At 35.6% G+C, this 25,011-nt stretch overlaps 1 protein-coding gene across 1 annotated transcript in view; it reads right to left on the bottom strand.

Moving 5' to 3' along the window:
* SRFBP1 (serum response factor binding protein 1) overlaps positions 1-25,011 on the bottom strand; it is a 66,968-nt gene that overhangs the window by 18,134 nt on the left and 23,823 nt on the right. The window lies entirely within an intron of this gene.

The following is a 25,011-nucleotide window of genomic DNA, read 5'->3' as shown; positions in this document are numbered from 1 at the left end:
TTTAATTATTTATTAAAAAATCTAACCTACACAATACTTTTATATTATGCAAAGAGTTTATTTTAGAAAATTGAAAAACATAAAAGCAGAGAAAAAATAAGTAAAATTACTAGCACTGTTTATTTACATGGTTACAATTCTATTACACACTCTTCTACATGCTTCTTTAAGAGAATTTAAGTTTGATATACATTTCACTAAGTAACAAAGGGTGACTTTAGACCATACAAAAATGCAGTTTCTCTTAACAGCTTTCAAGTTATTCTATTGTGCAGGAAAAAATACAGTGAACATTTGCATATTTTTTTTTCATAATATTGTTGAGAAGACAGCTAAATAAAAAATTAGCTAGTTGGTTTTAAAACAACATTGACTGACAATGAGGTAGATGTGTGTGATATGGTAAAAATTGTGTAGGTACTATTACACGAAAATGATTTAAATTATATTTTAAATAAAAATAGAACCATAGCATTTTGTGAGCTAGCTTTATCATCTAATGACAGGGCAAATGTTTATCCTTTTTTTTTTTTCCCATTCTCTTACATCACTGTCCTTATTTGTTTAACCAAACTTTTATTATTGGACGTATTTTCTGATTTTTATCTTTTAATAAATAGGAGCAGAATGATATCCTTGTACGTACTGACTTGTGTATCTCCTGAAAAATGTCCACATATTCTATATTAAAGAGCTGTGTAAAACTATGTTTTTGGAAAGAGGAGAATGGAAAAAAAAATTAAATATTGATAATTATGATCCAATGTCATAAAGATCAGAAAGCACGGTTTCTGAGAATATTCATTCTTATTGTATATACACTAATATGACTGTACACTAATATAAATATTAAAAAAATCTATATAAACAGTATAAAAAGAAAAGACTCTTACTTTTAAGTGTGTGTGTGTGTGTGTGTGTGTGTGTGTGTGTATGTATACATAATACGTCTTTAGGAACTGATGAGTTAATATGAAAGATTAGCTTCCCCGAGGTAGTTTAAAGTCAGTAAAATTATTTACAGTACAGCTAAAAAAAAAAAAAAAAACCAAATCTTAAGATTTGCCCTGCTTTTGTCAATGGCTGGCTGTAAGTACTTTTTTCTACTCTGTAAGTGAAAAAGTCATTCTAAAGAGTGAATCAGTTAAATTTTATTGCAAATATGAACATAATGCTTCCAGAAGGGAATGATGTTGCCTAAATCTCAAACCATCCACATACTCCCTCCTAAAGAATAAATTCAACAAGGACTACAAGAACCATGCCTTCTTCATTATTAGGAGATACAGGATAACGGAAACTTCAAAACATCAAGTTGAGAAACTTAACACCAAATTCAACAGAGCACTCACTGCATCAGAATCTTGTGCACACAAAAAGCCAGGGAATACAAGATTAAGAAGACACTGGGAGAAAAAAAATGTGAGTGAAGGACATACATGAATGACGGACAAAAAGCACCACTAGAAAACAAAAACTACTACAGAGAGTCAAAATGGATACAAGACTGAGACTTGGTAATTCATAGCAATGGCTACAAGGGAGGACTTGAAATCAAGTGGTTCTGAAGGCAGGGGCCTCAAGAAGCAGGCACAGAATCAGATAAATAGGGGCTTTGTTCCTCCTTTCAGATATAATGATGAAGGTAAAGGAAGAAAGAGAGAAATTAAGGGCCCTTTGAAGACAAAAGAAAAGACAGGTAAACTAATTCCTCCTTATCAACATTCATTAAAAAAATGATATATGGTGGATCCAGATGGCTAGGATTTCAAAAAAAATTAAATTCATATAAAATTAAGGAAAGAAGAAAACAGAAAATGTAATAAAAACACTTTATTTCATAGATTCTCTCCTAAAATTATGAAACAAACAAAAACTGTAAACACCCTCCAAACTGTATTAGGGAGTCTCAAACAAGCATTTGGATTTATACAAAAAATATGCAAAATTAGAAATTAAGACACTAAGAACAGAAACAGGTAGAACAAAGAAATATATGAACAGCTGATAAAGTTTAGGAAATAAAATGAAAGAAAAGAAAACTAAAACATCTCAGAGATGGAGAACAGATTCAAAGAAAAATTCAATAAAGCATCTTGAAGAAAATCAACTGGGGCAGTTAGGTGGTGCAGCTGGTTGAGTGTCATCCAACCCTTGATTTCAGCTCAGGTCATAATCTCACAGTTTCAATGAGTTCGGGCCTCATGCTGGCTGTGAGCTGATAGCATAGTGCCTGCTTCCCCCCTCCCTCTGCGCTTTCCCTGCTTGCATGCTCTCTGTCTCTGTCAAAATAAATAAATAAACTTAAAAGCAAAAACAAAAACCAAAACCTGGGAGGCTCAGTTGGTTGAGTGCCTGACTTCAACTCAAGTCGTGATCTCACAGTTCGTAAGTTCAAGGCCTTCATCGGGCTTTCTGCTGTCTGTGCACAGTTCCCTTCGGAGCCTCTGCCCCCTCTCTCTGTGCCCCGCTCCTTCTCATGCTCTGTCTCAAAAATAAATAAACATTAAAAAAAGAAAAATAATTTTTGAAGAAAGTCAAGAAAACTACCAAGAAAATGAAAATGAGATATAGAAAATAGCAAAGGAGGATCCCACATATCTATAATTGATATCTCTGAAGATGAAAAACAAAACAATGAAAGAAACCAATACTTAAAACTGTGATTCTAAAAATCTGGGAAAACAAACAATAGAAAACTTAAAAAACAGAAAAGCTAAAATGAGTTGCAATGATCAATAATGCAACCTATCTTTGTAAAGCCATTAGACATTAAAAACAAAGAAAAAATCTTCAGAGACTGGAGGCAAAAATAACAATTTAGTTTAAGAGTAAGAAAATAAAGGTTGTTATCAAGAATAATATTCAAAGCGAGTTCAGAGAAGCATTTTCAAGGTAAGCAGGTTCAAGTCAAGGATTTTATACCTAGTCAAGCTGCTCTACAAGTATCAAGTCTACAGGAAAAAGTTTTGAACCTGCAAAAATTCAGAGAATGTTGCACACATCTGCCTCTCCAGAGGAATCTTCAAGAGGAAAAGCTTTGGCCAACAAGAGATAACTTTGGTAAAAGGACTGATGATGAGTATCTATTTGCCGAGCTATAATGAAAACAAATATGGGGGCACAGGATAAAGAATTGAAGGTAAACTTGACATAATCTAAGTAAAATGAAAATGCAGTTGAAAAAATAGGAGAGAAAGGGAGAGTAGAATAAGATCACTCATTGACTACTGTTTAGGTAATATGCAGGAGTCAAAGGACAGGGTTTAAAATGGACTGGAAAGTAAAATATTACATAAGAAAATGGGAAAGTAAGGGCATTATATAAAATATGTAAATACAAAGATAAATAAACCATGGAACAAAAATATGTATCTTTCTAAATACCACAAACTTCTTAAACATTGCAAAAAGAGACATCTAGACAAATACAACATAGAATACCCAATAATTAGAATGTACAATATTATATGACAGAGTTGAGAACACAAGGAGTATATTTTAATGTGAATTAGTTTAATGTACCTACTAGAAGGAAAAGATGTCCAGACTAGATCAAAAAGCAAAACCTATATGAGACACACAAAAATGTTATTCAAAAACGCTAAAAATAAAGGAATTTGCAAAGATACATGAGGCAAATAGAAACAATTAGAAAACAAGAGTTGAGATCATGTATCAGATAAAAAATAATTTAGATAAAGACAAAAAATGCTGGGGCGCCTGGGTAGCTCAGTCGGTTAAGTGCCTAACTTTGGCTCAGGTCATGATCTCGCGGTCCATGAGTTCGAGCCCCGCGTCGGGCTCTGTGCTGACAGCTCAGAGCCTGGAGCCTGTTTCAGATTCTGTGTCTTCCTCTCTCTCTGACCCTCATCCGTTCATGCTCTGTCTCTCTCTGTCTCAAAAATAAATAAACGTTAAAAAAAAAAATTAAAAAAAAAAATTAAAAAAAAAAAAAGAAAAAATGAAACAAGACAAACAGAAAACTACAATACATTACTAACAGAAGACTTTCACCCAACACTCTCCATTCAACAGATCTCAAAATAAGAGGAAAAAGGCATTAGAAAGTCTTAACCTAATAAGGTATATCTATCTGTCTTATGGATTTGTTATGAACATTATGCTCTTATAATACAAATTATACCTTCTCAAGCATACATGGACCATTAAACGATTGATCAAATATTAAGTCAAAGTAAAGTAAGTATTATCAAGCAAAGTATGAACAATACTCCCTGATCACAATGAAAAAGTAGGAATTAAAGAAAATCAACCTATAAACAAAAAAGCTCTCCTACCAGGAATTTTTTAAAAAACAACAAAATCCTCAAACAACTCTTGAGAAAGGGAAAATATAAACAGAAATTTCAGGGTTTCTGAAAATTAATAAGGAAACACTATATTTTGGAATTTATGGGAAGTAGTTTTTATTCTTTTTTTTTTTTAATGAAATGAGGATTCCTGAATCTTTTAAAAATTTATTTAGTTTTGAGAGAGGGCATGAGTGAAAGAGTAATAAGCAAAGGGCAAAGAGAGAGAGGGAGAGAGACAGAGAATCCCATGCAGGTTCCATTTTGTCAGCGCAGAACCTGAAGTGGGGCTCGAGTTCACTCGAAGCGAGCCTTGAAATGATGAACCGTGAGACTATGACCTGAGCCGAAGTCAGACGCTTAACCAAATGAGCCACACAGGCACTCCTAAAGTGGTTTTTATTGTTAAAACAACTATATAAATAAAAATAAGGCATGAAAATAAATGAACAAATGCTAAACTAAAAGGAACCCAAATTATCTTTGTTCAATTCTTTATCAAATGGAAAAGAAGACCCAATTAAATCATGTGATTTGTCCAAGGTCCTATAGTTTGTGGTAAGACCAATTAATTAGTGCTTCTACTAGATCACTACTTATTTTATTGCTTCTATGATGTAATCCAAAAGATCTTCACCATATTTAAAAGCATTCATGTGAAAACTAACACAAAAGTAAACCGTATTTCATGGTTTCCAATGTCATATGACCATTTGAACATCATCAGAACCTTCTACTGTGTAAGAACCTTCTAGTTTTAAATGAAGCAGTAATGATTTCTATAAGCTGTGTTTAATGTACTTTTCAACACAAAAAAATAAGTATGTTTTTTTTTTTTTTTTTTTTCAACGTTTATTTATTTTTGGGACAGAGAGAGACAGAGCATGAACGGGGGAGGGGCAGAGAGAGAGGGAGACACAGAATCGGAAACAGGCTCCAGGCTCTGAGCCATCAGCCCAGAGCCTGATGCGGGGCTCAAACCCGCAGACCGCGAGATCGTGACCTGGCTGAAGTCGGACGCTTAACCGACTGCGCCACCCAGGCGCCCCTAAGTATGTTTTTTAATAAATGTGAGGTGCTGAGCAATCCCAGTAGGTAATTTTGGCAACTTCTGTGGTCTTTCAGAACTACTACAGGGAAAATGTTATGAAGGTTCAAAATAAACACAATACACTTAAAAGAGAAGTACTGACTGAAGCTGATCTGAATTTAACAATGTTGAATATATTTAAAGAAATGTTGCCACTAAAAAAGACTGGGCATTTTTTGGGCTAATTATAAACAACAGCCATTATCAAGATCTGTGAAGGGTCTGAGAATTTACCCTCCTTGAAAGTTAACAGGTTAGCCTGGCATAGTCTGATGGATGACAGCAGTAGACACAAAACTCCTGGGCCAGAAACAAAGGACAGTTTATTACTCAAACAGCAAGAACCAGAGTACCTGCTTTTTATCTTATCCATTGTTTTGCAAAATATCAAAGGCCCCAGACACATAGTAGACAATAAACTTAACAAATGCTGCAATCAAAACTAAGGGAGATTTTTAGGAATATAACACCTTTGAAAATTGGCTATTAAGTACGGAGCATATTCTCAGAATGAAGAAGGACAACTGTTTACATTTGTATCTTTGATAGTACAACCCGCAAACACAAATTAGGGTTATAATAAACCCCTAGTTTTACAACATAAGCACCTATTATTTACACATTCTGTACTAGGTTGAATGGCTTCCCAAACATGCCTTGAAGATGGAGGAAGGGGCCATGAGGGCAGGAAGGCAAGTGGCTTGTAAAAGCTGAAGACGGCAGCAAAATGATTCCTTAGGGTCTCCAGAAGGCATACAGCCCTGCTGACATCCTTGTTTTAAGACTTCTGACTTTTAGAACTCTAGGATAAAATATCCTTCTTGTTTTAAGCCATCAAATCTGTGATAATTTGTACAGCAGCACTAGGAAACTAACAGACTTTCTATCTCCTACCAATCTTCATATTACAAAGTAATTCATTACACTGTATTATTTGGACAAGCACAATGTACCATAAATAATGCCCAGAATTAAGTATCTTAATACCAAGTTATGAAATTACCAAAGTAAATTAAGATGCACTATGGATGGCTTAACCTTTCCTTATGACAATACTCACTCTTGGAGCCAAGTTGGTTACTGCCTTAGTTTTAAATGTAACCACATGACAACATAGGGAATGCTACCTCCCAAGTTATAGTTCATACAAAACTTTTAAATCATGTTTAAATAGCAAACCTATATGGGTAGGGATGCTGTACCCAAACTAAAATTTCGGTTTAGTGCTATCGTAAGTAGGCATGGAGAAACTAATGAATCCAATGTCTTTCTAGACCATGCAAAAACACCATTAAATATTATATTATGAAGTTATCCCCCTTTCCCATATGTTTATTCACAAGAAATCAGGCACTGCCTTTAAAATAAGACTCTTCTTGATGTATTATCACAAATGGATAGATAGCACCTCAAATGTTAGTATTCTCTTCAGCATGGTAAGAGGAAATTTAACCCATAACCTTTTTGCATCCTTCTCAGAGTGTGTTGTGAAGTTTATTTGGGAAGTTCATGTTAAACTTTCAAAACTCACAAACTGTCTCTCATTGCTCTAAATTCTAGATTTATGTACATTCTGACTCAGAATATCTAATATACTTTTATTTATTTATTTATTTATTTATTTGTTTATTTATTTATTTATTTATTAAAACTGTTCATTTACTTTGAGACAGAGAGAAGGAAAGACAGTGTAAGCAGGGGAGGGGCAGAGAGAGGGAGACAAAGAATTCTAAGCAGGCACCATGCTGTGAGTGCAGAGCCCAATACAGGGCTTGAACCAAGGAATCCTGAGATCATGACCTGAGCAGAAATCAAGAGTCTGATGCACAAATGACCGAGCCATTCAAGAGTCCCCTCTAATACATTTTTAAAGTGAGAAGTTTTAAACAACATTTTCATTTTTCTTGGATTGTATGAAAAACTAAATAGGTTATAATTTGGCCATATGATTTTTAGTTAAAGAAGTAGAGAGCTCTGAAAGTACAAATGATATTTAGAGGCTTGAACAATAAAGAGATGCGACAATTCCAGCTTTCTGGCTAACTATTCAGAAGTGAAAGTACATTCTCACCAGCTTGTTGGGAACAGTTCTGCTTCAAGAACATAAGAAGGAAGCAAACTTTAACATGGCCAGGTAGTAAGCTATCTAGTCCAAACGAAATGGTTTTAGGGATTATACAAATCACTCACCGAATAAGTTATGCTTATATTAACCTCTGCCTTCCATTTTCCTGATATAAAAAAGGAATGAAAAACACAGAGTGTAAGGTTCTTCCAGGTTAAGAAAGGTGTCTTACACATCTTTGCCCCTAGATTCCAGTATAAGACATTTGTTGAAAGGACTGGACCAGAGTAAAGAAATTTAAAATGCCTATTGTTAGTGAGAAAAGAGAAAATCTAAAGGAGGTCAGTAAAATCTCTTATCAATAGAAATGGCCAATTCAGGATTTGCGAATAAAGTTTCAGTTGCACGTGTGGGCGTTTTCTTTATGAAGCAAAGGTAAGAACAAATAACTGCGAGAATGGGAGAAGGTAAAATATGACTTAGGGACTCATTGAAACCTACATATCACATTATGAATGGGTGGGAAACTACCTTAGCTAATAAGCCAGCTAAAAGATTTATATTCTTTCTGAGAAAAGATTTCATACCAACTGTAGAACTAAGATCCATTTTTACACCCAGCAACAGATATTTTACATAGCAGCTAAGTAATGTATTCCAAGGACATTTTATATGTACTTGGTGTCGAAAGGTTATCTGGTCCCTGCACGCACCACACATGAACATGGTGAAAAAAATATCCATTAGAAATTCAAAGAAAACACACCAGTTCAGGGCTTATACGATAATTTTGCACTACGACATTTCTAGTGTATGGGGTTAATTCTATATAAAATGACTAACCAGAAAGGAACACTTAGCTTTCTTTCATACAAAATAAATTCCAAAGCCTTTTTGCAGAGAAAAGTATTTCTCTTAAATTTTAAAAAGGTCCGGGCACCTGGGTAGCTCAGTTGGTTAAGCGTCCAACTTCAGCTCAGGTCATGATCTCACGGCCTGTGAGTTTGAGCTCCATTATCGGGCTCTGTGCTGACAGCTCAGAGCCTGAAGCCTGCTTCAGATTCTGTGTCTCCCTCTTTCTCTCTCCCCTTCCTCGCTCATGCTCTGTCTCTCTCTTCTCAAAAATAAATAAAAACATTAAAAACGATGAGAAAAAAATTTAAAAAGGTCTTTCTCTATTTTAGATTGAATATAATCATCTCAAATATTCTACAATTTCAAAAGAACAAAATCCATTACTCCATATGGAAATTTGATTTTGTATCAAAGTCATATGCTACTGACTTAGGGAAAAAATACCTAGATATATTTCAATTTAGGAAAACGTTTTGAACATTTCTGAGTCAAATAAGTATGGCCTAACACATTAAGTGACAAAAAAAAAAAAAAAAAGGAAAAACGTTACAAAAGACAAAAGGAAAGACAAAAAACCACACATGAAACCATTCTCAACTAGAAAACCACGGAACAGGGATAAATAATGGGAAAATGAAGATACCAGAGTTATATTGCAGGTGCTAAATACGGAATACTGCACTAAACAACTTTAAAATGAGTGCAAGAAAGACTCACACTAAATTAGACAAGCAAAACTTGAGCAATTTTACTCAACAGTACAGAAATCCTATAAAGGGTTTTCATTTAAAAAAAAAAAAAAGGTCTTTAAATTTATCACCAACACAAGAGAAACAAAAATGATCAGTAATTTACTAATCAAATACTAACTAAACTTAGCTTCTGAAACTGGGCTTAAGTAGTTTCTTTTCCTTACATTTCCTTAAAATTAAAAAAGTTTAAGTTTCCTTAAAAAAGTTTGAACATCTTGGAGTTTAGTCACTTGGGAGTTCATTCGTCAGGGGAGCAGGGCTCTGTGTTGACTTGTGCAAGACACACCTTCTTTTACTGTTAGACATTCAATCCAGCTTTCTTTTCTTTTTTTTTTCAACATTTATTTATTTTTGGGACAGAGAGAGACAGAGCATGAACGGGGGAGGGGCAGAGAGAGAGGGAGACACAGAATCGGAAACAGGCTCCAGGCTCTGAGCCATCAGCCCAGAGCCTGACGCGGGGCTCGAACTCACGGACCGTGAGATCGTGACCTGGCTGAAGTCGGACGCCCAACCGACTGCGCCATCCAGGCGCCCCAATCCAGCTTTATTTTCTAGCATCAGTATAATTTTTATTTAAGCTTTCAAATAGAATTATCCAAACCATTTTAAACATTAAATAAAGCATTAAATTCTATACAATTTATATGAGAGTAGTTAGCAATCCATTCATTAAAATACTGGAAATATAAGAGACTTAAGCTAATGAATAATTCTACCCCCATGCAGGAAAGGGCTAACTCAGCAGACCTGGGATGCTCAAACTTCATGTAACTGAGAAAGGTTTATCCTCAGGACTGGCCACTGACTAGCTCTTTGGGATGAGTTCAGAGCGCTTGGATATGTACACATAGAACCAATGTGATCAGATAGTTTATGCTAACCATGTGATTGATGGTGGTTATGTCTTTGCTCTGGGAGGCTTAAGTCTTAGCAGTTGAGGAGGACAGTCATGCAGATTAATTCATGCCTACGTGACTGGCTCCCAACAATGTGGGCACCATGACTCGTGAGGTTTCCTGGTTGGCAACTCTTTGCAAGTGTTGTCATACAACATTGCTGGGAGTGTGACCATGTGACTACACTGGGAGAGGATGCAGGCTACAAGCTTATGCCTGGTGTCTTCCGGACTTTCCCCTCAAGTGTCTTTTCCTTTTGTTGATCTTAATTGATATCCTTGAACAGTAATAATCTGTAACTGAGCATAACGGCTTCTCTTGAGTATTATGAATGCTAGTGAATCAATGAGCCTAATAAGAAATGATAATCCAAGAAAGTTTAAGAGATCCATTCAAAGAATTACAATAGGGCTAAGCCTGGAATCCCCACAGTTTGCTTTTTGCCATATCCTGTCAGTGGTGATATATTAGAAATTGTTTTCATTCTTTCCTAATCACATTCAACTAAAGTTGCTCAAGTTTCCTACATTAAAAGTAGTCATCCACTAATAAGATTCACCAGAATATTCCAGTTCCTTTATTCCATACTATGCTGCATGCTACTGCTTTGCTTATATTCAAAATAGCAAATGTAACTGGAATTAGGTAATCCCAATTTTGATTATTTGGCTATCTCCTTGTCTTTGTTCTCTCCAGAGTACTGAGTATACTGACTCAAAACTAGATAACCAGTGTAGTGTTGTCTCTCATTCAAGGGAGAAAGTATGTCTGCATCCAAACTGTTCTGTATCAGGCTGTGGGGAGGGAGACTGAGTCAAGACAAAAATAACTTGGACGCAGTAACCATGCTGACATTTTTAATTCCAAGAGGCTCTCATTAAAGTTGGGCTTTTAATTTAATAAAATACAAAATATGTTTGTATTCTCCAAAATGTGATTAAAATTGGAGTATGTTTAGCTTATGAGGGGCTAATACTGGACACAAGGAATTAAAGGGTGACAAGAGAAGTCTGAATTCTTAAAGATTTTTTTTTTTTTTTGTCTATTTGGAAATGAGGAAAGAAACGCATTTCTCTGAAATAGAGAATCTGAAATAACCCGTGAGAGCTACTGACATCCAAATCTTCATGCTTTTCCAGATGGAAATCTCATTATGGTTACCCTTCAGTGACAACAAAAAACTCTGTTCCTAAATATTGTTCTACTGTTTCCTAAATACATTTCTACCAGATGGAACTTCAATAAGGTATACTCTGTCATCATACTGCCAAAGGATTTTTTCCAAATAAAATATCTCCATCTTCCTCCTTCACCTATTCCTGTGTTCCCGACTGCAATTAATGGCATCTCCAGCCTCTGCTACTCAGATGAGACAGCTTAGAGTAATCTGACACTGTGGGCCTCTTCGTCATGCTTCTGTTATGTTCCTACCCTCCCCGCCTTTTGCTTTCTCTCCTGTAATTCTGTTGAATTTGGTCTCCTCTTTCTGACTACCCATAGGTTCAGGATTTCATTATGGATTATGTGTATTGTAACAGCCTAACTGGGTTTCCAGCCTCCAGGCCCAACAACTTCCAAGGCCCATTGTGTCAATATGCTGAATACAGAACAAAGACAAAGACCTTTAGTCTTATATTCAAACTCTTTCATTATCTGGTTTCCATGTATCTTTCCTGTATTATTATATACTATATAGTATATATAATTATACTATAGTATATATAATTATTTATATAGTATAAATATATAGTATACACTATATATACTACACAGTGTATATAATATATATAATTATTATATTATATAACAATATATAATATATACAGTAATAGTATATACAATTATATACTATGAAGGGTCTCATAGGCCATCCAGCTTTACATAACATCTACAAAAATTTTACCTCCTCCAGTGTCAGTATCTTTAGTAACTGTCTGCTTTTTCAGTTTTTATTTGTGGAATGCCTTTCTGCCATCGGTCACCTACCTTTTACACTCCCTTGGTCTCCAGTTAAATCTATCCATGTTTCAACTCTTGGTTTCTAAATGCCACTGAAATGAAGCAGGGCTTCTTAGAGAAATGGCTGATTACAGATTGGAAATATGAAATGTATAATCCCTACAACATTTTGTTATGCTAGAAAAGGAAGAACTAATCAGATTCTCTCAAAAAGAGAATCTTTCTCTCAAAAGTCACGTAGCCAGCTTAGAAGGGATACTACTGGTCAAACTTGGGTGTCAAATAAAACAATGACAGCAAGAGATCATAAACCCAGTGACCGCATAATTTGTTGTTCAAAACAGAACACATGTGGGAGTGACATGATGCTGTATTAAAAATTAAACTGAGACAGGTGGTGATTATCAGAAGAATCGTGGGGAAATCTAGCCTTTAGGGAACCATATAACTGTAACTAGTTATCTCCAAAAGCTTTTTTTTTATTTTTATTTTTTTTTTTTATTTAAAAAAAAATTTTTTTTTCAACGTTTATTTATTTTTGGGACAGAGAGAGACAGAGCATGAACGGGGGAGGGGCAGAGAGAGAGGGAGACACAGAATCGGAAGCAGGCTCCAGGCTCTGAGCCATCAGCCCAGAGCCCGACGCGGGGCTCGAACTCACGGACCGCGAGATCGTGACCTGGCTGAAGTCGGACGCTTAACCGACTGCGCCACCCAGGCGCCCTAAAAGCTCTTTATCTTAAATCCATTGCAAGTAGGCTTCTGCCCCCAATTATTCCCCTATGCATATTTTTGTGAAAGTCACCAATGGCTTCCATGTTGCTCAATCTCATGAACAGATCTCAGTACTCCTCTTACTCAGAGTATCAGTACCATCTGGCTCTTCCCCTACTTGACAATCATCAGCTTTTAACACAATTCCTCCTTCTCCTTAATTTCATTTGACTTAGAGGACCCACAGTCTAGGCTGTTCTGTCTTAGCCTCCTTTGCTAGTTCCCCTTCTCCTCTCTGTCTTAAGAGTGGACCAAGATTCTGTGCTTGGTAATTTTCTATTCACTAGTATTTAGTATTTAGTGATTTCATCCAGTCTCCTGACTTGAAATATCACATAAATGTCAACAACTCCCCAAAGTCACTATCTCTAATCCAAATCTCTTCTGCACCCCAGACTCATTTATCAAACTGCTACTTCACATCATCTCTCCTAATCCTTCCTACTTTACTCTGTTTTTTTCCATTGCACATTATCTACTAGCATGATATATAATTAACTTAATATGTTGTCTTCCCTTGGCCAACAGACACATGAAAAGATGCTCGACATCACTCACCATCAGAGAAATACAAATCAAAACTACAATATCACCTCACACCTGTCAGAATAGCTAAAATTAACAACACAGGAAACAACATGTATTGGCAAGGATGTGGAGACAGGGGAACCCTCTTACAATGCTTGTGAGAATGCAAACTGGTGCAGTCACTATGGCAAACAGTATGGAGGTTCCTCAAAAAGTTAAAAATACCTATTGTCCTTTGATCCAGTAATTGCACTACTAGGTATTTATCCAAAGAATACAAAAACACTGACTCAAAGGGATACATGCACCCTGATGTTTACAGCAGCATCAACAATAGCCAAATTATGGAAAGAGTCCAAATGTTCATCGACTGAGGAATGGATAAAGTTGTAGTATATATACACAATGGAATATTAGTCGGCCATAAAAAAGAATGAAATCTTGCCATTTGCAACAACATGAATGGAGAACAGAGTATTATTCTATGTGAAGTAAGTCAGAGAAAGACAAATACCATATGCTTTCACTCATATGTGGAATTTAAGAAACAAAGCAAGTGACCATAGGGGGAAAAAAAGAGACAAAGACTAAGACACATACCCTTAACTATAGACAACTGATGGTTATGACAGGAGAAGTGGGTGGGGGAATGGATGAAACAGGCGATGAGGATTAAGGAGGGCACTTGTTGTGAGGTGCACTGGGTATTGTATGTAAGGGTTGAATCACTAAATTCTAAACATGAAACTAATATTACACTGTGTATTAACTGGAATTTAAATAAAAACTTGGAAGAAAAAAAATACGTTGCCTTCCCCAATTCTCCCAAAAAAGAAGTTAATGAAAGATTAGGAAACTCTGTCTAAATTTCCCCCCCTCAGATGTATCACAGGAGCCTAGAAAATCACATGGCATGTGGTAAACGCTAAAAAAATACTTACTTAAGCTATACATGCTTGCTAGGTATTATGAATTGTTAAAGAAAGATCTTTGTTATCTCACTATTGGGTATATAGCACAATCCAGACCTGCCAGCAAACACTGTCCCTATTCAGGAACTATGGCAGAGAGTACACTTAATAACTATGTCTTTCATTCAAGTTTACTACTTCTTATTTTTCTAAATAAAAAAAAAAAATGGGGTGCCTGGGTGGCTCAGTCGGTTAAGCATCTGACTTTGGCTCAGGTCACGATCTCACAGTTTGTGAGTTCGAGTCCCGCGTCGGACTCTGTGCTGACAGCTCAGAGCCTGGGGCCTGCCTCAGACTCTGTCTCTCTCTCTCTTTCTGCCCCTCCCCCACTCGTACTCTGTCTCTCTCTCTCAAAAATAAATCAAACATTTAAAAAAAATAAAAAAAAAACCCACCAGTTAATTTTTACTCTTGCCCACATTGAGATGTGACTATAAATATCGAACTTAACACAGAACTTCTTGTAAGAAAACTAGAAAAATAATCTAAAAACTGTATTTCTTGGTTCTCTAAGTACTGCCTTCACAACCTTTTCAAACTAAGAATAAAGCAATATAAATTTAAATCTACATTTTATTACTTGTGAAGTCACAGTCACCTTTTAAAGGCTCAGCTTCATGCTACAGAAAGCCTTCCTTGAATCTGCAAAGCTGTATTAAATGGCCCTCCTCTGATACATCTGTGAGTGTTTTGTACATTGTACTGAAATTCTGTTCATATGTCCATCTCTCTCTTTATACACTTCTCAAGGGCAAACATATTAATTCCTATATTTGTATAAAGTAGCAGAGCATCTGGCATAAAAAAGCAGAGACCTAATGTATTACTGTTGACCTGAAATAAAGAGCCTTGGTCATAAGAATAGCCCAGATAGGACATTATAAAAGTATGCAAAATTTTCTGGCAAATTACAGGACTAAATAATATTAGGTAATTTTTTTTTTTTTTAATCCTGCAGTACTAACTAAATTAATAGGACTGATTTCAGCTTCTGGTCTAAAGTCACGACGCAACGTGGACAATGATAATGGACTGTGTAGTATAGTGGATTTCTAAGAGATCTCTGTTCAAGAACACTGTCACTGAATAGTTTTAGCATAACTTTACAAAAGGCTATTAAAGGCAACAGCTATCTTAAATATTTTCTCTAGGGGCGCGTGGGTGGCTCAGGCTCAGGCGGTTGAGCATCCGACTCTTGATTTTGGCTCAAGTCATTATCCCGGGATTGTGAGACTGAGCCCCACATTGGTCTCCATGTTGTACATCTCTCTCCTGCCTGTCCCTCTGTCCCTCTCCCCAACTCATGCTGTCTTTCTCTCTCTACAAAAAACAAGTTTTTAAAATTTAAACATTTCGTTGTCATTTATATAGAGTAAAAAACTACAGATTCAAAATCTTACAAAGCATAACAGACTCTTAAAAACTGAGAACAAACTGGGGCGCCTGGGTGGCGCAGTCGGTTAAGCGTCCGACTTCAGCCAGGTCACGATCTCGCGGTCCGTGAGTTCGAGCCCCGCGTCGGGCTCTGGGCGGATGGCTCGGAGCCTGGAGCCTGTTTCCGATTCTGTGTCTCCCTCTCTCTCTGCCCCTCCCCCGTTCATGCTCTGTCTCTCTCTGTCCCAAAAATAAATAAACGTGAAAAAAAAAAAATTAAAAAAAAAAAAAAAAAAAAAAACTGAGAACAAACTGAGGGTTGATGGGGGGTGGGAGGGAGGGGAGGGTAGGTGATGGGCATTGAAGAGGGCATCTTTTGGGATGAGCACTGGGTGTTGATTGAAACCAATTTGACAATTAATTTCATATATTAAAAAAAATTTTTTAAAAATCTTAAAAAAATATTAAAAGAGTACTATGATAGGAAGACTGATGTTGCATATTTTATTTAATCCCCACAGCAGTCATATAGGAAATATTTCCAGTTTTAAGATGAAACACACAGATGAGAGTACAAAAACGTATCAACCCAACTTGTTAAACATTTCAGGAAATGACACAAATGGCTTTAATTGTTCTTTGTTTTTTTTAATTATATTTTTCCACATCTTAAAAGTTATGAACACACTGCCAAATTTATTTTGAAATTCAAATTCTTAAACCTGAAATGAAAAATTAACTAACAACAAAGTCTAAAGCATTAACGTTAGATAAAGGATAAAAAACAGGAAACTAGAAAATTCACAAACAACTTTGATAAAGACTTATCTTCATTCTGATTAGAAAAATTTAATGGTTTGGGGTGCCTGGGTGGCTCAGTATGTTAGTCCTGCAACTCTTGATTTCAGCTCAGGTCATGATCTCACAGTGAGTTTGAGCCCCATGTTGAGCTCTGTGCTGGCTACGTGGAGCCTGCTTGGAATATTCTCTCTGTCTCTCTGTCTCTCTGTCACTCTGTCTCTCTGTCTCTCTCTGCCCTCCCCACTCATGTGGTCTCTCAAAATAAATAAATAAAAACTAAAAAAAAAAAAAATTTAATGTTCTTTGCTATAGCCTCTTTCAAAACCTATTTATAACAGATATGCATATGAATATTTAAACATATTACTGAGTTTTCTATTGTGCAGAATATCAGGCACTGTGTGAAAAGACAACCAAATACAATATTATTGTTAGTACATACCTATCAATAATTACTTTATTTATTTATTTTCCTACCAATAATTATTTTACATGTAAACAGACTAAATGCTCCAATCAAAAGACAGAGGATGAATAAATGGATAAAAAAAAAAATAACACCTACCTATAAGCTGCCTAGGAGAGACTCACTTCTGAGAGTGAAGGGATGGAAAAAGATAATCTACACAAACAGAAATGAAAAGAAAGCTGGGGGAACAAAACAGACTTTAAAACAAAGATTGGGGACTTCAACGTTTTCCATGTGTAGTATAAGACAACAATAAACAATGAGAGTTTTATTTTTTCCTTTCCCATTTGAACGCCCTTCTTTTCTTTTTCTCGTCTGTCATGGCTAGGACTTCCAGTATTGTTTAATAAAAGTGGTGAATGTGGGCATCCTTGTTGTGTTCCTGATTTTAGAGGGAAAGGTTTCAAACTTTCATCACTGGGTGTGTTGGCTGTGGATTTGTCACACATGGCCTTCATTATGTTCAAGCACGTTTCCTCTTTACCCTCTTCACTGAGAGTTTTTATTATAAGGGGATGCTGAATTTGTCAAATGCTTTTTCTGCATCTCTTGAGATAACCATAATCTTTATTCTTCATTTTACTTATGTAGTGTATCATGCTGAATGGTTTACAGATACTGAACCACCCTTTCGTCCTCTGAATAAATCCCACTTGACCATGATGTATGATCCTTTCACTGTACTGTTGAATTTAGTTTCCTAATATTTTGAATTGAGGATTTTTGCATCTTTGTTCATCAGGGACACTGTCCTGTTAAGTTTGTGTGTTTTTTTTTGTAGTGTCTTTGTCTGGTCTAGGTATCAGGGTAATGCTGGACTTGTAGAATGACTTTGGAAAAGTTCCTTTCTCTTCAATTGTTTACAATAGTTTGAGGAAAAAAGGAATTAACTCTTCTTTAAATGTTTAGAATTGTGAAGCCATCTGTTCCAGGACTTTTGTTTGTAGGGGTTTTTTTGATAACTGATTCATTTCATTACTACCAACTGGTCTGTTCAGATATTAAGTATCTTCCTGATTCAGTGTTGGAAGATTGTAGGTTTCTAGGAATCTATCCATTTCCTATAGGTTATGTAATTTGTTGGCACAGAATTATTCAAAACAGTCTTATGATCTTTGTATTTCTGTGCTATGTGCTGTAACTTCTTCTCTTTGATTTTCGATTTTATTTATTGGGGGCTATCCCTTTTTTTTGAGGACTCTTTGTAACGACTTACCCATTTTGTTTATCTTTTGAAGGAAAACACTTCTTGGGGTGCCTGGGTGGTTCAGTTGGTTAAGCATTAGACTTTGGCTCACATCATGATCTTGTGGTTCAGGAGTGTGAGGCCGGTGTCAGGGTCTGTGCTGACAGCTCTGACCCTGGAGCTTGCTTCAGATTCTGAATCCCTCCCTCTCTCTGCTCCTCCCCCATGTGCACTCTGCCTCTCACTCAAAAATAAGCAAACATTAAAAAAACAAAACAAAGAAACACCTCTTAGTTTCTTTAATCTTTTCTACTGTGTGTTTTTTTTTTTTAAGTCTCTATTTTGTTTACTTCCACTCTGATCCTTATTATTTCCTTCCTTCGACTAACTCTAGGCTTTGTTCTTTCTCTAGGTACTTTAAGTGTAAGGTTAGCTTGTTTTGAGATTTTCCTGTTTCTTGAGGTAGGCCTGTATTGCTATAAACTTCCCTCTCAGAACTGCTTTTCTTGCATCCTATAGATTTTGGAGCATTGTGTTTCTACTTCATTTGTCTGAAGGTGTATTTTGATTTTCTCTTTGGCTTCTTGGCTGACCCACTTGTTGTTTAGTAGCATGTTGTTTAGTCTCTATACATTTGTGTTTTCTCCAGTTTTCTTCTTGTATTTGATTTCTACTTTCATACTACTGTGGTTGAAAAAGATGCTTGATATGATTTTTCTTGAATTAACTGAGACTTGCTTTGTGGCCTAACATACGATCTGTACTGGAGAATGTTCAATGTGCACTTGTGAAGAATGTGAACTCTTGCTGTTTTTGGATGGAATGTTCTGATTTATCTATTAAGTCCATCTGGTCTAATGTGTCATTCTAGGCCAATGTTTCCTTATTAATTTTCCATCTGGATGATTTATTTATTGATGTAAGTGGGTTATTAAAGTCCCCTACTATTATCTTATTATTGTCAATGTCAAATTCCCCCTTTGTGTCAGTTAATATTTGCTTTATATATTTAGGTGCTCCTACGTTGGGTGCATAAATATTTACAAGTGTTCTATCTTCTTGTTAAGTTGATCCCTTCGTCATTTGGTAATACCCTTTTTTCTCTTCTTACAGTCTTTGTTTTAAAATCTATTTTGTCTGATATAAATAATGTTACTGAATGAAACCAGTAAAGTTGTAGAATACACTAATTAATATGGGCATACCTTGGAGATATTGTGGGTCTGGTTCTAGACAACTGACATAAAATTAATATCACAATAAAGGGAATCAAATGATCTATTAAGTGTCTACTAGTATGTCTAAAATACAATGTACATTCCTTATTTTAAAAAAAATGTTGCTAAAAAATGCTAACCATTATCTGAGCTTTCAGCAAGTCATATTCACTGAACACAGATCACCATAACAAATATAATAATGAAAAAGTTTGAAATATTGCAAGAATTATCAACATGTGGCACAGAGATGTGAAGTGAGAAAATGCTATTGGAAAATGGTGCCAATAAGCTTGCTCAACACAGGGTTACCACAAACCTTCAATTAGTAAAAGATGCAGTATCTGTGAAATGCAATAAAGTGAAGCACAATAAAACAAGGTAGGCCTGTATAAAAAGTCTGTTGCATTTCTACACACTAATAACAAGCTATCAGAAAGAAAAACTAACAAAACAATCCCAATTACACCAAAAGAGTAAAATATCTAAGATTAAATTCAACCAAAGAGATGAAAGACCTTCTCTGAAAACTATAAGACACTGATGAAAAAATTGGAAGATGGCACAAATGAAAGGAAAGTTATACCATGCTCATGACTGGAAGAATTAATACTGTTAAAATGTCTATACTACCCAAAGCAATTCACTGATTCAATGTAATCCTTATCCAAATACCAATCACATATTTCAGAGAACTAAAACAAATATTTCTAAAATTTGTATGGAACCACAAAAGACCCCAAGTAGCCAAAGCAATCTTGAGTAAAAACAAAAAGCAGGAGGTATCACATTTCCAGATGTCAAACAATACTACAAAGCTATAGTAATCAAAATAGTATGGTTCTGGCACAAAAAACACTCAATCAATGGAAAAAGAATAGAGAGCCCAGAAATAAACCCATGCTGTATGGTCAATTAATCTATAACAAAGTACACAAGAATGTACAATGGGAAAGAGGCAGTCTCTTCCATAAATGCTGGGAAAATTGGGCAGCTACATGCAAAAGAATGAAAATGGACCATTTCCTTCCACCATAAACAAAACAAAACAAAACCAAAACTCAAAATGCATTCAAGCCCTAAATGTTAAGATCTCAAACCCTAGAGTAAAACATAGGCAATAAGCTCTTGGACAATGGTTTTTACCAATATTTTTGGGGATCAGCCTATAGGCCAGAAAAACAAAAGCAAAGATAAAGAAACAAGGACTATAGCAAACCAAAAAGCTTTTGCTTAGCAAGGGAAATCATTAACAAAACAAAAAGGTAACCTACAAAATGGAAGAAGACACTCACAAATGACATATATGATAAGGGTTTAAAATGCAAACTATAAAGAACTCCTAAAACTCAATATTAAAAAAAAAAAAAATCAATCCTCTAATTTAAAAGCAGGTGGAGGACCTGAATAGATGTTGTTTTCCAAAGAAGACCTATAGATGGCCAATAGGTACATTAAAAAGATGCTCAAAATCATTAACCATCAGGGAAATGACAAACTACAATGAGATACTATACCATACCTGTCAGATTAGCTATTATCAAGAAAAATAAATAAATAAATAAATAAAATAACAAGTGTTGATGAGGATATGAAGAGCAGGAAACCCTCATGTACTCTTGGTGAAAATGTAAACTGGTGCAGCCACTGTGGAAAACAGTATCCTCAAAAAAAATAAAAAATAAAAAATAAATAAAAAATAGAACTACCACATGATCCAGCAATTCCCCTTCTAGCAATTCTGCTCAGAAAATGAAAACACTAATATGAAAAGTCACATGCACCCTAAGTTCACTGCAGTATCATTTACAATAACCAGATATGGAAGCAACCTAGGTATCTACTGATGGACAAATGGATAAAGGAGACGTGATGTGTATGAGACAACACGGATGGACCTACATGGTATCATGCTACGTGAAATAAGTCAGACCAAGAAGGACAAATACCATATGACTTCACTTATATGTGGAATCTAAAAAACCTGCTAAATGAACATGCAAAACAGAAACAGAATCATCAATCCTGAGAATAAACTGCTGGTTGCCACAGGGGAGGGGAGTAGTGGAAGGATGGGTGAAATAGGCGAGGGAGACTAAGAGCTATGACTTTCCGTTATACAATAAGGAAGTCACAGGGAAGAAAAGTATAACATAGGAAATATAGTCAATCAACTTGTAATAATTTTGTGTGATGACAAAAAAATAACTAGATTTACCACAGTGATCATTTTATAATGTGTACAAATGTTGAATCTCTATGTTGTATACCTGAAACGAACAGAATGTTGTATGTCAACTATACTTCAATTAAAAAAAATAGCGGCGCCTGGGTGGCTCGGTTGGTTGAGTGTCTGACTTCGGCTCAGGGCATGATCTCGCGGTCCGTGAGTTTGAGCCCCACGTCGGGCTCTGTGCTGACAGCTCAGAGCCTGGGGCCTGCTTTGGGTTCTGTGTCTCCCTCTCTCTCTGCTCCTCCTTGACTCGCACTCTGTCTCTCTCTGTCTCTCAAAAATGAATAAATGTTAAAAAAAAATTTTTTTTAATAAAAGCCAACCAAAAAGAGAATTTAATTTTCAAAGTAACATGCAAATGACCTGAATTGATAACACAAAGGAAGATACAATGCACCACACTGTTAAAAACTCCTTAGCTAAGTACTTTTGTGCATGAAGATGAAGTTAAGCAGGGCAACTTCTGGTTAGGACTGTACTTCTCAATGGTGGGAACAATAGAAAGATACAAATGGCTGTGGGACTGTTCTCAAATTGTACATATTTCCCATCCATTATGATATTATTTCCCCAGGTATGAATCTTCATGCATTTATCCCCTGCCTCCCCCAACCAAACCACTGTTTGTGAGGTTGGTGAAGGCTGTGACAATGATTCACTCTAGTTTTCTAAGAGTGTGTGTGAGGTGGTGATGACTGTTGCCTTTTCGAGGCTAGAGAGTCATAAAAACAGGAATGCACCAAGTACATGTGGGAAATATAATGGTGACTGTTATATGCAGACAGAAATAGAGATGAAAGAGAAAGCTGCTCAATATGAGAAAGGCCAAGTGACAAAAAAGCTTTTAATATCTATGAGGAATTAGACTTGGTGTGGGAGACCAGAGGAAGCTAATTTAGGCTCCTGAGCAGGAGAGTGATACAATAAAATAAATCAGTCTTACTACTGGGAAATTTTACTAGTGTCAGGTTTTCTGCTGGCAGCCAGTTAAAGAATTACTAAATGTCTACAAATAGTACTGTCTCACTTCAGTTCCAAGTTGACTTTCATGTTTAAAATTACATCTTCATATTCTCAAAATTAAACTGCATACATCTTTCTACTATAAATTATTTTCATCAAGATAGGAAAAAAATTACTGATACAAAAATAACTACAATCTCAGGGAGCAAGCGCTAAAACAATTTATATAATTCAGTATTTCTAAGACTTGCATTTCACTTAACAGTAAGTATCAAATAATTTAGCCAAATGAAACTCCAAAACCATCTTGTCATTACCTAGTCCTAGCTCTCACAGCAGAAATACATTTTAGAAAACAAGACAAAATTGCTTGTTTAACCCAAGCAATCAAAATGGGATATATCTTTTAAGACAAAAAGAAGAAAAAATCTAAACTTTTCCTAACACGTAAAATTACTCACTTCTAACATGTCCAAAGAGATAGTTAGAGATAAGGTCAAGCATTTACATCAACCTGAAGATTCTACCAAGAGCACTTTTGCATTCTAACAAGTCCGAGGAGACAGATTTTTTTGTTGTAGAGATTTTTTTCTAACAAAATGGCTGGCGTTGGGGAGAAAGGTTTACTCTTTTTCCTTTGTTTAAAAGAACATATCGTGGTCAATTTATAAGGAGTAAATGAAATACTTAGAACCACTTAATTTTTATGTCTTCTCAGGATAACGTGTTAAGAACAAAAATAATCAGTAAAAGTGAGAGGTTTATAGATAGTACGTGTTATTACTCAGTACATCAAAGAAAAAGAGGGCAAAATTACAGCGTGGTATGAACATACTGTATTCGCTTTTTTACTCCGAAAATATTTCATCTACATATGTTTGCTAGTTTTCCTTGCCCAACCATAACCAGAAACAAAGAAAACCTCAAACTCAATAGACAATTACATAGGTCTATAGCACATTCCGCCCCCCTCTTCCTTCCCCAACAGTGAATCACCTTGAGAATTCATCAAAAAGACTTAGTTAGGGAAATTACATGAGGTGATTGAGCCAGCATTTTCCTGTAATTTCGGAGTTATGACTAAGATATACAGATGTGCTAGAAGGAATATAGGAATGTATTAAAAGAGTGGTCTTTAAAAGAATGAGGGAAAATCTTTCAAACTCCCAATGAAGTCAAACTATTTGTTATTATAAAATTCCTTCAAAGTATTTTCCCTAGAATCCTCAAGTTTCTGTAATCTTTTTCAAGGGCACATGATAATGAAATCCATATTCATTTCTTAATTATGTGTTAACAGTTTAAAAAGCCTATACCAATTAATACTGGAGTCGTGTTACATTCAATGTTTTTATAATACCAAATTTGGCAAGAAATGGGAATTTTTTTCCCATTTAACCGAATCATTGTTACTAATTCACGGTCTCAAGGGAATTATTTTGGTCTTTAGCTTCCAGATAATATTTCTAAATGTTAAAATCACACACAAGACCTTTTATAGATATTGAAGCACTCTGTATCCTTAGGAAGGCCCAACTACTCTAATTAGGTCAAAATATGAACCGATCCAAATTTTTTCCCCCAAGAGGCAATGATGATATCTCATCTTTATTTTCCCTTTTCTATTAACATTGACCATTCAAACTATAATGCACAAGCACATTTCTCTACCATACCTAGTTATTCTTCATAAAATTATATATTTAATACTTTTAGGGGATTAGGTTAGTAAAGTGTTAACACATGGACTACCAGTTCTGACAGATTTGGATTGAATTCTGGTTTTATCAAGGGTGTGTGACTTTGAGCAGAGCAATTATCCCTTAAACCCCAGTTCCCACATCAGTAAAATGGAAGAGCTCAAGAGGAACCTTGGAGAGATACTGCGAAGATGAGAGATACTACATGTAGGCTGCAGCAAAGTGCCTCCTGGCGCGGGGTAGGCGCTCCACAAGTAATAATTAACATTATTATTACATTGCTTATGAGCAGCGGTGCTCTTACATCCCAAGGTGAGCTTCCTTGTGCTAGAAATAAGTAAGTCTGGGATATGAAGTTGTTGCATTGTATCCTGCTATCTATCCTTCAATTAAAGAATATTAAGGAAATAATCAATTTGTTTAATAAGTAACATTAATATTTTGTATTAAACTGTCAGCTTTCCCAGGAAACCTTCTAGCTAAAAGCAATCTCTTGCTCTTTTAAAAATTTCAAACCACCCATTGTAACTTACAGCCTGTTTTTAGACCTGTGTGTCCCAGATCCTTTCTCTGACAGGGTTAAGATTTTTGCAGAGCAGGAACAATGAATCACATGGCATAAGACCTTGTGTAAAGACATGTTAAGTAAATGTACATGAAAAAATGAAGTCAGTCATTGCTTTCTGTGTAGTTAGCTAGTCTTCAATGTCTTTTCCCTCTAAATCAATCTTCCGTGGTCCTTCAGATTGGTCTTGCCAGAAAACAAATATGATTACTTAAAAACCTTTGGCCATCCACGTTTCCTAAACAGCTTTAAAAAGTAACTTCAATTACCATTGTGATTACTATCTTCAACTGTTTG

This window comes from Leopardus geoffroyi, chromosome A1, assembly GCF_018350155.1.
Source record: "Leopardus geoffroyi isolate Oge1 chromosome A1, O.geoffroyi_Oge1_pat1.0, whole genome shotgun sequence".
In the NCBI taxonomy this organism is placed as follows: Eukaryota; Metazoa; Chordata; class Mammalia; order Carnivora; family Felidae; genus Leopardus; species Leopardus geoffroyi.
Note: the sequence above shows the minus strand (reverse complement) of the source record. Positions and strands in the feature narration are given on the sequence as shown.